The sequence below is a fragment of the Syngnathus leptorhynchus genome, chromosome 1, assembly GCF_054491065.1.
Source record: "Syngnathus leptorhynchus isolate UIUO chromosome 1, UIUO_Slep, whole genome shotgun sequence".
Classification (NCBI taxonomy): Eukaryota; Metazoa; Chordata; class Actinopteri; order Syngnathiformes; family Syngnathidae; genus Syngnathus; species Syngnathus leptorhynchus.
Window position 1 is genome coordinate 19,684,372 of NC_141195.1, and position 15,633 is coordinate 19,700,004.

The 15,633-nt window shown below is 37.3% G+C and overlaps 1 protein-coding gene across 2 annotated transcripts in view; it reads right to left on the reverse strand.

Annotated features, from left to right (window-relative positions):
* The window catches only part of LOC147062546 (beta-1,3-galactosyltransferase 1-like), a 51,575-nt gene extending 37,392 nt beyond the window's left edge, over nucleotides 1-14,183 (reverse strand). For both annotated transcript variants that reach the window (XM_085912848.1, XM_085912857.1), the window contains exon 1: nucleotides 14,015-14,183. The gene's annotated coding sequence lies outside the window, so the exon portion shown is untranslated. The remainder of the gene's footprint in view (nucleotides 1-14,014) is intronic.
* Between the last annotated feature and the right edge of the window lie 1,450 nt (nucleotides 14,184-15,633).

Genomic DNA, 15,633 nt, shown 5'->3' on the forward strand with positions numbered 1-15,633 from the left:
TTCATGGGAAGCGAGAAGCGATTATACTGAAGCTGTCAGCTGCACACAGCGCGTCAAAATGCCACCCAGGCATCTACCCCTCCAGGTGGTGGATGCATCATGGTTATGAAAACTGAACATGTGTTCATGGGTCTGATGACTAACAAGGTACTGTGGGAATGTGTGGTACACACACAGGACTCATCAAACATGGTCCTTAATGAATGCAGAAATCAGCAAAACGTGTCAGAATTTGTGTGTAGAGGACTCACCATTTAGCACTTCTTTTGCTCCCGTAAATGAAATGTTTGCTGCATGATACCACAATGGAATTGTTGTATTTATTTCTAGGAGACATGTTATTTCAGTTTTCATATTTCTGGCTTCAATTGATCTTTTACAAAATCAAACCTTAACTAAATCCAGATTGTAAGTAATTGGTTTGTAATGAGTCAGAAAACATTTTTTTTGTGAATGTTTTGGTAAGAAAGGCTCAATGCATGAATTTGCATTGCATGCATCTTTCTCCTTTGTGTGTTCAAGGATGGGTTGAGTGAAATACTACACATATAAGTATGCTGCATATTTATCATGTACTGACACAGGCGCTCAACCAAAATGCAAAATGTTCCCGAGACGGACGAACTGAAATGACATGGGACGAAATGCCCATGATTGCGCTCAACACAAACCCTAACAGTCACACGAGCAAAGGAAGAGTAGCCACTCTCACATTCATTGAATCACCACTTGAATAAACACAGCATAGAAATCCTTCCGGAGATTATGCATTGTCGACGTCTCGCACCTTTTTTGTGTTTTCCAGTCACTTATTATGAACAAATCAATGTGATTATAATTCTGTAACTACAGACATGAGACAATGTTTATTATCCATTCCGTCCGGAATTCCCCCAAATAACAAATCACTACAAATTAGGCACAAACGTGCATTTTTTGTCCCATCACTGTGACTTTTCCACTAATTGGACCAAACATTGCAGCTTTCAGCAACTTCCACTCTTCATAGCAGTCCCCACTAACAACAAATGAAACAGACTTCTTTACTTTTGGTGGGAAGCAGCAGACAGGTGCAACTCCAAAAGTCTGTCATCTCCCCCAAAATAAATTGTCCTACAGACAGCGGAAAACCTATTCTTGATGACACAAGAATAGTCTTAAACAGTTTTGCATCCTGTGCAAATCTGTGGCACACAAATGAAAACAATCGACTGATAAATTCTTTACTACTGTGAAACACGGAGAGAATAGCTGAAACAACACCACAAAGCAAATACATCACTTTGATGGAAGTCGAAATCTGTTTTAAGGTCTGCGAGAACGGCTTGAACTCAATTAAACAGTCATGGTATGCAATAGTGTTAGTACTTTAATCACATAAAGCTACTTGTTGCTGTGACTAAATCCGTGGATGCTTGTAAGAAAGAATTAACTTTTTAAAATGCATGTGACAGTGACTCATATTTCATATCCAGTCAGCCAAAGTAATATATGCTCACATTAATAAAAAATCAAAAAAAAATCAGTACTGGTATATTCAAGTATGCAGTATCAATGTGTTTCTTTAGAGGTCCCATGCCACCAAGATACCCCCCCCCCCCCCTCTACTGTTTCATGCATAAATATTGGTCAAAATGAGTCTGTCACAAGGTGACACACGAGCATAAACGATCGGGGTAGAAGGCGGTCTTCAAGTGCCCACTTGACAGCACAGATCTGTGACATCCCTGGCCAGCTTGAAATCATCCGCCCGTGGAGTTCTGCTTGTTGTTCAGAATGCATTAAATGAGAATGAAATGAGCCACTTCGATTGGCAGCTGATCAAGTCCACAATGACACAAAATGTCCTTTTTTTTTTTAAATGCACTACCCTGCGCCATTCGTTTGATCAGGGTTAGCTGCTTTAAATTAGGAGTGTGGTCACGTGATGAATAACTCGTAACTCCATTAACTACCATTAACAGCTTTAGGTCGCTAAACCTCTGAAAACTATGACCAAAATTCAGATGCACATATTGCCCACTTTAATATGTTAAAATAATTTTAAAAACGATCAGCACAATAGTTCTGCTTTTATGAGGTCCTCTGTCCCTGTCGTTGATTTCGTAACACTTGTGACCTCACAGCACCATAATCCACACTCACATTGTTATATTTTAGCATTTACGATTGTGGAGAGCGAGTTTATTCAGTTATTCACTCAAATGACAGTTTTTCGCATCCATTTCGACATAAACACTCAAAATATGACTTGAAATAAGCTAACGTGCGTATTTAAATAAGCTCGCTGTGTCTTTTTGTCTCCAGCTACGCCATTCCCCCAAAATGTCACCACATTGTTTACAAACTCTAAATGTGGACTATATGTATATATATTTTTTCTTGTTTATATTGTATTATATTTTTATATTTTTCTTTTAGCATGCAACATATGCTCATGTGTGAATGATTAGAATGGTGCCAATAATTTGAGCCAAGAAAAACCCTGCAGAGTAATGATGAATTAAATATGTATTTTCAGAAGTCTGCATTAGGGAATCTTAACCATATTGTATGCACTGATGACAAGAGCAAAATTAGACAAGCTTGTCAAAACAATCAGTATTTCTTGTTGTCAATAAACCAGATTATTTTGATTTCTTTATAAACCAGAATGATAACCAACATAAAAACTATCATTCCCTTACAAGATGTCTTTTTTTTAAGATCACTATGAAAAAGATTTCTCTGCATTTACAATAAAATAAACTTTATTCATATAGCGCATTTCACAACAGCTGCAGCTGTCACAAAGGGCATTTGAATGAATGATTCAATTCTTTCAATTCTTAACACATGTAGATATTACCTTGATATTTATTGTGTTTTGTGCATTTGTCTCTACTTGTTAAGTTGATGAAATCTTATATGAGTTTCCCAGCTGATGGGTCAATAATCTTTCTTTCCCCCAAGATGCACCTCACTGTCACTTGCAACTCAAATTAAACTAAGAAATAACAACTTTCAAATGAAAGAAGAGACAAGTTATCGAGCGCCACAAACATTTCCAGTATACAAAGTCCTCAGCTTGCATGGACAGCTTGTTTATCTTTCACACAAAAAGGTGATACATGATGGACAGTAGGGATCATTTCCCTTGTGAATGTGCCCTAAAGCTGCCTCATGGTTGGCAAATACTTGCAAGTCTTTTATTACAGAGTCCTGCTCGGGCTCATCAGCATTCACTCTGGGGAGCGCCGAATGCTAAGGTGGATGCTCAGCGACTTATTGGAAAGCTAATCTCTTCCTGGGAGGCCTTTTCAGCCTGGTGGACAGCTGAGAGTGGAAAAGGCAATAAGCCATGTAGGACAGCAGCTGATGATAAAGCTGAGTGAGGAAGCAAGCGCTGCAAAGGGAGGGAGGGAGGCAGGACTGTCATTTCAGTAACAAAGGTCCATATATTTTGCTGAGTTGAGAAATTGCTGTTACACTAGTGAGAGCATGATTTAATTCATACAGCCTTGCTTTTATTTGAAGGTGCTTGGAATAAGTGCAGGGCTTTCGAGATTAACTGCTGGTGAATTCAGACTATTTCACCAAGTACCACTAACAATACCGGTATGGGGGGGGGGGGGGAAACGTAGCAGTCCAATTATGTGTCAGAAGCAGAAGGCATCCAACATGTCAAGTAGAACCAATACAAAGACAGCAAGACAGAAGTGGCAGAATTAGGACTGTGTCGGGGTTTATTCTTGTTGTCATTTGTATCCGGTATACTCAACTTGAGTGATCCACCTTCCTGATGATGTAATCAAGATGCATTAATAATAAGTATGTACACACAAGCGGAGTAATTGTAAAGGATTCCTTAAAAAAAAAAAGAAAAAAACATTGCCAGATGGAAAGCAACATGCCGATCCCTGTAAGAATAAGAGTGGGAGGAAGATGTTATAAAGTGGCCCGATGTTCTTGCATGGCAGGGTCAGAAACATCATCAGCTCGTTTTATTACACTGTGGCAGTATGGAACATACGCAGCTAATGTTTCAACACACGTTTCCCCAAACACTCCACTGTAGCAAAACTCTAAACATGCAAACCCCAAACAGGAAGGCCGCAGCCAGAATCGAAGCCGCGACCTCTGCATTGTAAGGCGGACGTGCTCACCAGTGCTCCACCGTGCCACCCGAGTGGGAACGTTGAGGAAAGTTAAAAACAAATAAAAAGAACATTTGAAACCAGGTGAAAAGGTTCATTGGAAAGAGAAGAATGGCATGATGGAGTACAAAAGGACAAAAGGGAAAGTTTCAGCTTTTCACTCGCACTTGGTGAACAACTGCATTTGCAAGTAGTCCAATAGTTTAAGAATAATGTTTCTCAAGGTACAATCGAAGAAATTTAGGGATTTCATTATCAATGGTCTTTTATATCCTGGAAAGATTAAGAGAATCATGAGAACTCTCCGCACGTAAGTAGCAAGGCCAAAAAAAACAACTTTGACCGTGACCTTTGATCCCTCACGCAGCAGTGCATTGAAAACCAGCATAATATGATTATGAAGGATATTTCCACCTTGGCTCAGGAACACTTGAGAAAATCATTCAGTTCACACAGGTCGTCACTACATTGGCAAATGCTTTTTAAATCTCTACCATGCATGCACGCGTTACAATATGGCTTTCTGTCTCCCATTGAAATTGTGTGGCGCATTATGAAGAGCCAAACACGATAACCCCGGAATCTTAAACAGCTGAAGCTACGCCGAGCAAGAGTGGGGGGAAAAAATCCACCTATGTAGAACATCTTCACAGAATATCATCAGTTCCCCAATGCTTAATCAGGAATTGTTAAAAGGAGAAATAATAACAAAATGGTAAACATGCTCTTGTCACAGCTTTTTTCGAACATGTTGCAGGCATCATATTACAAAATGACTGAATATTTGCAACAACAAAACAATAACGACCGAACATTAACATCTTTGTAATGAATTCAACTGAATCTAAATTAAGAAAGATTTGGATGGATGTGCTCTGTTTTTATTTACATTATCTCGAATGTGCCAACTTCACTGGAATTGGGGTTTGTATATGGTCACACTGTTACGCAATACTCGATTTGAAAACTTCAAAGTAAAAACATGAGACATGTAAATACATGTGTGCTATGAAGATATACTGAATATTAATGGGCAAAACCCATATCCTACAGCTGATTAAATATGAAAACTCATCCAGAGGAGGTAATCAACCACTTCTTAAAAAATGCATGAACTTTACATATTGAAGAAGACACGTGGCACATCTCACCAGAATGAACCGTTGCACATTGATGTTACATTGTTTTTCCCATGAGGGCAGTACACCAAGACAGACATTTCTGAAGTAACTGGAGCGCCAAGGGATTTTTACCAATGGACCTTGAGATAAGTCATCCTTGTCAAACTGTTTTCAAAGTATGACTCCATTCCTTGAAAGCTATTTCAGTGCAAGGGTCGAGGTTAAAATCAATGTATAAAATATTCACAAACCTTTCTGCAAAGAAAAGTGATTGCTGGTGGCTAATTTGGATTACATGAATGGGGAACACAAACTTCCTCATGTTTAAGAGCAAACGCATTTCAAGAAATGATTACACTAATCAAACCTCCAAAGTGCTTTACAAATAAAAGTGCTCAAGGGGAAGATGAGTATTTTTTTTTTATTATTTCAGCCCCTTTTCTGCAATTTTTCATGTTTCCATCTGATGTGATTTGAGCAAAAACAAACACACTTTCAGCAATGCTTGCATCAATCATTACTTAAAAAAAAAAAAAAAAAATCTCATTGTCTGTATTAGGGACTGTCCATAATTTACATCTCCAAGGGTGACATATGTCTGTTTTATAGACCATCCACAAATTACATGTCCTAGGCCTAGGTGACGTATGTCAGACGAATCAATCTCAATCAAATAAGATTTATTGTTTTAATTATCCTTAATGCAGTAGTTGCTGGACCTGGTTGACGACTACTTATTACAGCTGAAAATGTTATGTACCATTATGGAGAAATAATAGGTGGAATAAACTGACACAAATATTCACAAATATTTATTAAAAATCAAGTGAAAGTTTTTTTCTCATTCACATACAGTGAATGTATAAATATACTCCATGTACATGCACTGACATGTATATACGCTACAGTATGCTTGCATAAACATATTAATACAAGCATTAATCTTATTTATGTAAAACAACATCCGTTCTTAACATCACAACTGTGTCAACTGTGTGTAGACGTCACACTAATAGGTCAGCCGTTTTCTTTGTTTAACAAAGTTTGTGTTAAGTGTTGATATTTAAAATGAGACTTTATATTTGCATTAATAAGAATTTGAAAAAAAGTTCTTTGGTCAATTTTATTTTAGCAACTTCTGTTGAATCTTAGATTTTTGCCGAGGTACCGTTTCAGTCCCTGTATGCAGATTTTCAATGTTGTTATTGTGACAACACCACAATAGTTCAAGCAAGATGTTGACGTTGAAAAACCTCACTCAGACAGCATTACAAAACAACAAAACAAAAGAGAACAAAAAAAAAAAAAAGCAAAAGTGCAGTAATCTCTGCCAAGGATACGTTTCCATCAGCATTTTTGTAAGCAAGTTAAGTAAAGCTCTGAAAAAGAACGCATGATTAATCCTCTGTTTCAGTAAATCCTATTGAGAAAATTCAAGCAGTGAAGTCCTTGGAAGAGGAGAATCGCAATATTGAACAACTCTGGCTTTCCTCCAGAAATATTCAGCGCTAAAACCTGAGGAAAACTGATCACAAATAATAACACTGTGAGCATAGATTAATGGTAGTTTATCGAGTTAGATATGGGTCAAAGGTTTTGTGCGTGATTAAAATAAAACTTGAAACTGAAAATAAATGTGTTGAATTTGAATGTTGAAAAAGAAATCAATGTATTCAAAACAAAAATACTTGTATGAAACATTCTTTTGAATTGGAAATAATCCTGCTTTTTTTTGGTAATATTTTGAATAAACTATTCAGTTTGACTTTTTGCTTCCATTTATATTTCGAGATTTGAGGTCTTATTTGTTCAGGTGCATAATTTACATTTTCAATTCAGTAATTATATTACATTAATTATGACAATAATAACAATAATTCAGCAAAACAAGGGGCGGCAGTTCTGGTCAAGATCAACAGCTCAGCTGTTTGATCCGTCTATAATAAACCGAACTGCCCGGGATAAAATAGGGTTCATAAATTGCAATCCAGTGTAACCTGCCTACAGGGAAAATCAATTAGAGCCACTTCGGGAGACATTAAGAAGAAGAAACAAATGTCAAATTTGCATTGGGTTACAATGCCAAAACATGCATCAAAAGTATCAAACCACCGTAGTATGAAATCGCTGGTGTTACATCTTGTTAGGATAGGATTAATGGTGCTCTGAATGGTGTTTGTGCACACATAATAGCGTGTGCGCTATAATTAGGCCAAGATGTCAAACACATGAAATATGTAATAGGTCCATAGAGGGTTGCATACTTGTTGAGAGTGAATTCTGATGAAAATCTGCTGCACAGTCACAGACATTACGTACAGCTATTGATATTTTACAAGGTAGGAAAATACTTTGTGTTTGATGACTGGGGGCCAAACTGCAATCTGTGTTTTATTATTTACCCAAAACAAAAAAGCTAGGTTGCAATAATGAATGACACAAAAAATACATGCGTTGTGTATACACAAGCTGAATGACTCACACTTGCAGTATATCAACTTTGGGGCAAATGAAAACTACCGTGATTGAGACATTTTATAAATTGCTTGCTCGTAGCCTGAAGCACGTTCAGCACCACTGAACACACACTTAAGTCTATCATCCATTTTATGTGATCAACAGTCATTTAAAGTTTGATTAGTCTTTGGCTAATGTGAGGAAGTGCACCCCATTACTTTAAAACCAAATGGCTCTTAAGTCTTGAGGTAGAAACGTTTTGAATACAAATATGGCACCTAGAAGTATAAATCCCGGTAATTAAATTGACAAAAGAATAATCAAGGCCCCCGTGGAATACAGTTAACTATTGCCCAACCAATTTCAAGTTTTTAATGCCAATTCTGATCAAATCAAGACAACCAATCAGGAGATAAATCTCAAATATGTATATACAATGACTGAAATAACATTTTTTGCTTCCTTAATGCATGCAATGAAGATATGAATTACAGGCACGTTTTAGTGTCAATTTATTTTTACAACTGAGAAAAAAGAAAATCTGCAAAAAAATGATATTTTTGGAGAGGGTGGGTGGCGGATCTGTTAATCTTATTTTTGTCATTTTCTGCATTGAGTGAAATTTGAATTGAATTACCTTTGTCATTTTCTGCAATGTCAACGAAATATCAGCCCCCGTCAAAATCAGCCTATTTTTCTGTTTTTAAAGTACGAATGTATTGGCTGAATCATCAGTCTAGCCCTATTCATAACACTGCAAATGAAAATTGTCATCACCTCCAGCAAGATACAGAAACATGCAAGATGCTGATATTAGCAAGAGTGAGAGGATTTTGTTTGCACACTTTATGACAAATATTGGAGCTGGAAAACTCCAATTATTCAGTTTTTCCCAAAGTACATTGCCATGAATATTTAACCACTATAACACCAAGCTGCTCAACTGCTTGAAAAAAAAAAAAAAGAGTCAACTTGGCAAAGGAAATCTCAGCCCAAATTCAATAACAGAGGCTCGGAGGGACTTTGTCACAGTCTTGGCAAACCAGGAAGGGAACTCAGCAGGCTTTGCTCCGAGCCTTGTGCACGAATTGCGAAGGTGCCAGCAGCCAACAGCTGCGAGAGTTGGAGATGCGAGCCTGCGTGGGAGCAGTAAGAAGCCAAGGAGAGGCCACGTACCGACATGACCGCTAGATCTTTGCATCGCTGCATTCAGAGTAAAGACTCTCATGACTCCCATTCTGAGCCATCGCAACAACAATCGCAGCTTTGACACCAAACATATGCTCACAAAACAACAGCAATTTTTTGTGAAAAATAAAAATTGGTAACCAACAGGGAGTCACGTCGTAAACCCACAGGGACTGGACAATGTGTCCTGCAAACAATGCAGCTATTGTCTCACATTTTTACAATCACAATTAAGAACAGCATATTTGCATTTATTGTCTATCGAAATATAGAAATAACAAGAGCTATTTGGACATGAAATTTGATCATATTCTTTTGTCCTTCTGCATCATTTGCCTGCTTACACAAAAGGAAATTATAAAAACACAGGATCAAAAATCAAAACATGCCATTTAGACTATCGTTGTATCGCTACAATGCCGATGTGTTCATTACAAATACATACATATGAAAAAATAACTGCAAAAAAAAAAAAAAAAGAAACAGGACAGTGGCTTATTCATGCATCATGTTGTTGGAGACTGGTGGCTACAAATCAGCATAATCTTGTTAGATTTCAATCTGTCAACTGATGTCAAATAGCACATTTGCCTCAAAATTCAGGACTTTGATCTTGTCACAAGACTTGTGTCAAGTTTGCAGGCTCTTCCCATGCTTGCATGGCTTTTGTCTGGATACATCAGTTTCCTCGCACGTTACAAAAACATGTTTCTCAGGTTAACTCAGGACTAAAAATTATCCTTAATTGTGAATGCAAGTGGGAAGGTTGCACCTGACCTCTCACCTAAAACCGGCTGGGATAGGCTAGCTACTGTTTCATCTCTAATGTGCTCAGCAGAAAAAGAAAAAAATTATAATGTAAAGAAAAAAATATTATATACTGTATGTCAATTGTTTCATTTTTTTTATTGTGATTAATATTACTGCTGTCAAAGTAAGCTGTAGCAATTGACATAAGCCATACTAACCACAGATGCAATTGAAGGCCATCAAATAATCATAATTGAGCCGTTTACAGCAAAAGTGAAATGGGGGTTGAATAATTTGAACTTGTAAATTAAGCTTCACTGCACAAGTCTTGTACAGAGCTCTTCAAAATAAAATACCCTCAAAGAGGACTAAATAAACACAGCGGTCACAGTATTGCCAGAGCCTCCGAACCTTATAAGAGATGACACCATCGTAAAGAGCGCTTGAGGTAATTAAAGTAAAAAGCATGCATGCATGAATTGTAATAAACTGTAGATTGTGGTTGACTGTTCATTATTCAATGAGAAGGTCAAGCAAGAAAAAGCACGCGATGACTTTTTGTTGACTCTACTATGCCGCCTCCGTGAGGTCCATTGTTCAGGTTCCAGGGGCAATACAACCTTTGCCTTGTGGAGGCATATTGTCCTATTAAAGGCCCCCCACTCGGAATATTGATTAATCATTTCCATATAATAGCACCTCAAGGACCAATGACCTTTGTCTAACCCTAACCACTGCAGACAACGTTTACAAGCTGTAAGAGCGGAGTCGTGAAAGGATCCTCTTGAGAGGACATAGTGTGCTTTTTTTTCCCTGTTTCTCTGTGTTTTAATAACCATTTCTGTATTAGGCTTTCATTAAAATAATGAACATATCAAAAATTAAAGTACATTTTAAACACCACAGTCTTAAAATCAGCTAATTGTCAGAGGATCGCCCTGGCTCATTGTGCGTGTGAGTAAAGCTGGGCATTTAATCCATTGTATGGCTCAATTTGAATGTAATTGAGATGTTTATTTTGTTATAAATTTTTTATCACAGCTTCCTGGTGGGTGGTCCGAAATTCTGACCAACAGTGATATAAATTTGGCCGCTGCAATGAGTTAATTTCCCAACCCTTGTGTGTTTTATATTCATTTTTCCAGACAAGTGTGGGCAGGGACTGGCTGACATTTTCCCGACAGTGAAAATTAAAACAGTATTATTCATTCTTTAAAGGAAGAATGAAATCCCCACTGTGGGATCACAGTGCCCAATTGCAATTTAGTACCTATAACTGACATTGCGACTGTCTATTTACATGTATAATGTAAAAGGTGAAAGAAAAATAAAGGCCGTCGTAAAACATAGCTTCCCCGGGAGATGCACAAAAAGCAACACTGACATTTGTGAATCTCCCTGAAGGCACCAACACTGCCAGCGTCACAACCAACAAACTGACTGATTTTCCCTTTGAACGTTGTTGACAAGAGAAGGCGCATCAAAAGCAAAAAATGTGCGTCAACATTGTATATTGCAATTCAATCCGTTGGTTTGAAATACTACATCCTATCGTGCACTTTACAAGCCCCATTCATCAATGTCACAGGCGTTTTATTGCATCTGGGAGGGTCGCCTTGCACCAATAAATTGCATTCCAGACACTTCCTGTATGAAAATGCATTGTTTATATGTATTAATTTGGAAATTATGTTTGTGCCCGAGGTAAAACCAATTTGGTCGCCAAAGAAAAAAACTTCAATTTCCCACCCTTGAAGTCAAAATATATATTCTCTGTCATGTTTGGCCAGTAAATCTTGACGCCTTCACATGTAAGCCCCATATGAGGGATGAATAAGCAAACAACCAACACATTAGGTGAATACAAACGAGTGTAATGTAATGGGAAATACTGTAATTGGTCATAAACTGGAATGAGGGCATTTCTTGCAGCATGACTGACATCTTTTTTAGGAAAAGAAAAAATTCTCTTCATCTCCTCTACTGGCCTTTGGTGAACCTAATTCCCATCTCCTTCATATGAAGTCCTCGGTGTGTACCAGGTAGCGGCCTAATTGAGATTAAATTACCAGGTGTCATGACCCACAAAATTGAATGGAAGGCCTGTGGGATGGTTCAGAAATTCAAAGAGACAACCTCCATCCGACCTCGTCATTCTCGACAGCATCAGTTATCTGGTCATTTGGGTCAAATGAGATAATTTGGGAGCTGTGTGCGATTAAACAAGCTTTTATTCCCTGAGACAGGCTTGTTTTTCTCCGGGCATTATTACAATACCAAGATAGTGGAACGTGGTGATTTATTGACCGCAACATGGCCCTAGAAGAGATGATGTGTCTTGATCTCTTAATGCCAGTCAAAGAAAGTGTCAAAGCGCATGTTTCTAAATTGATCTGAGAGGATTAAGTCAGCAGAGATAGTGGTAGGCTTGAATCATACGACTTCTTGGCTACAAAGTGAAAGCCTGCAGTGCTGCAAAGTCAAGTATGTTTCAAAAAAAGAATATTTTGTTTTGTTTTCATTTGCTTTTTCTTCAGCTAACAAATTGGCCAAAAGAAAAAAATGTTTCCTGTACTTTTACCATACCATCACAAACCATCGCAATACCTGACGTGTATTGCAACATTTTTCAAAGTACAATTCCCTCATTTTGGCAGGTTTCTGTGAAGGATGACCATTCTCACACGATACCTGAACATTTTTGAAATAGTTAAAGCCAGAGCCAAAGCAAGAATTTGACATTACAAAAACAGCTCCATTTCTTCTGTATGCCTCCCCACTGTGCAATTCGACAACATTTTTATTCTGTTTTGAATGATAGCCTTTGCTGGAAAAGAAGATTATTTGGACAAGGTAGGCACCGTATGACTATTTCATGTTATAGAAGCAAAAATCTATGTTTAGTTATACGGGTGCTCAATTATGAAAAGAGATTAATTATAATCAATTTGATAATAACTGAAATTATCGACTCACGATTATTCAAAGATAATTTATTTTTGGGTCCAAAAAAAGAAAATCACATATTAGCTCTTTGAAACTCTATCATTAACACTATCAAGTTCCTTTTTTACCATACAAAATGTATTAAATTAATTCTACAATAAAAAGGTGCAAATATATAAATTCACCTGTGGTTTCTTTGTATCAACAAACTGGATAAAAATGTTGCACAGCCCTATTTAGTTAACTTTGAACAATTGCGACACAAGGGGCTTAATTGAAGTACACCAGGCCATCAATTGCGGTATGTCATTTAAAACAAGTGCATTGTGCCAGAATATCGTTGTTCCACGCAAAATATAAAAGATTGAATACTAACAAATACAGCAGGATTTTATAGGTGCAGATAGTCTTAATTAGCATTGTGTCATTTTCTCTTGTAGTAGCTTGAGCGATAACTTTTTTTACTTGGATGAAAAAAGTTACCGGTATATAAAAGCAGGCATTGTGAAACCCATTCTCTGGATTATTTAACAAAATATAGTTTTCAGCGTTTTAGAGTAACTTACAAAAAAAACTAAAAGAAAGAAAAAGAAATGTTGCTGTTGCTGTTAAGGCCACTGTGTTCACTGTTCAAATGTTTGATTTGGTGTCTTTATGTTCAGTACTTTTTCAATTTTGTCAGTGTGCCATACCAGGAAATAACATTTTAAGGGTTTTACTAATTGGAATGAAATGAAACGTTAAATGACCCTGGAGCTGGTGGTTACAGCGCCACCTGTGGCTCTGCCATTACCCAAACAGCATGAATGAAGTATTTCCAAGTGGACTTTTTCTTTTTCATGGAATGTGTGCTGACAGTAGTATTTGTAATTATTTTGTATATCGCCTGAGTGACTGAGCACTTTTTTTTATGTACTAAAATGCGCATGATGAATTTTAATAACATGGATTAACAGCCAAATGCAGTCTTGTTATTAGGCGATGAAGAGCTGTCTGGGTATTATGAGATGCACAATGCACTAATCTGGATGTACTCCATCGCTGCAATGTTCCTATTCTCTCACACATACAAGCGCCAGTAGCGGAGGCTTTCTTATCACTAGATGATGGCATGCGCTTCAAACGTCACGTTCACTCTTATGACAGTCCAGCGCAGAAATAACCGTGCGCGCACCACTGGTTCAGTAACTAATGCAAAGTCCAAATGCAACTATTGTAAATCCATAAGAATGATCCAAATGTGAAATTGATTGTCACTAGAGGCTGCAAGAAAAAAAAACAATAAAGCTCACTTCCTTCATCAGTCTGACACAAGGCGCACCTGCAGCGTAAAATGAGTGCTTAAAAACACATGCACGCACGCATGCACCCAGCAGAACAACGCGCGCGTTATGAGGAGAATTTCTGTCCACATACCGGTGATCTCCGGTTCTGTTGTTCAGCTTGTCGATGAATTGCTCTCCGGTCAGGTCCGACATCAGTTTTGATGTACTGCATTCAGTGCCTCGCGCCGCACGCTCTTGAGGGCAGGCTGCAACCGGCGTAAGGACAGCAGCCGCCCAACCAGAGGATAGCGAGTGGAGCGATAGTAGCCAATCACCTTCGGCCTCGGGACCGATGGGGACGAGCCCAAGTAGGCGGATGATGCTGTGCTGTGCTGTGCTGTGGAGAACCGAAGCTGACTTTGAAGCAACGGAGCGAGTGGAAATGATTGACGGTTCTGGTGATGGACAAAAAGCGACAATATTTCAAACATCCGTGTATTCCCCTTGAACCCGGTTTAGCTGGCGACGTCAACTTCACTTAACTCACTCCGTTTGCGCAGAAGCTGTGTTTTTGGAGACAAATCCCACCAAATGTGATTTTATGGTAACTTGTGAAAGAAAAAAATATATATATTATATAATAATTATATTATATAATATTATAATATATTATTTATAACAATATATATATTTATTTATTTATATATAAATAAAGCAGACTTTGATGTATATGTAAATTATATATATATTATTATTAGAAATATATATATATATATATATATATATATATATATGTATAAATATATATATATGTATATATATATATATATATATGTGTATGTATATATATATATATATATATATATATATAAATATATATATATATATATATATATATACATATATATATATATATATATATATATAAATTAAATATATACACGATTGTATTTTTCTTTTTTTCACTTGTGAGAAATCTTTACCTACAGTAAATTAGCTTGTCTGCTTTTAACAAGAAATCAACCTACCAACCAACCCTCTTCCAACCAAGTCATTGCTTTCTGCTTGTAATTTGCGCTCACTTCCTCATATGTTATGTCAAACATTTGTAGAAACTATGTATAGATCACTTGTAATTTGCTATTTCCTAATTGGGACTCCCATAACTGTGATTGACTGCAATATGTAAAAAATAAAAATGATAAAACAAAATGAAAGTTTTTAAAAATATGTAGCAGGATGTACTTGTGTTTTTCCACAAGCAGAGTTGCCTTGTTTGCTATGAGTGTCTCTGAGCAACCTCGCCACAAGTGTTCTGCTGCCTCTAAGAGGAACATATGAGTGCGAGAGGATGAGCAAACGATCATGCCCCTGTGTTCCAATTCAGCTTTAATGTAGACCAGCGGTGTGTATATTATAACGAAAAGCACTGCTTCGCTGTTCCAATGCTAAGTAAAACCTACAAGCTTTCTGCCCCCTGCTCCCAGAAATATCTTATCTTTTCTGTTTTGCTCCTTTGGGTTATTACGTATTTTAGTCCTCATGCCCTCTACTATGTAAATTTAGTTAATAATGGAAAAAAATGAGAATTTTTGAACCCACTTCCTCAGAATCTGTTTTCTAAAACTAGTTGTTTTAGCCAAGGTAAATACGGGTGTAAATATTACACGTAGTACCGTAACTTCTTGTTTGTAGGAAGAAGCAGTAACTAAATGGGAAACGTAGTCATACGCAGTCTTTGTGTATCAGTAAAAATCAATATACCTCTCT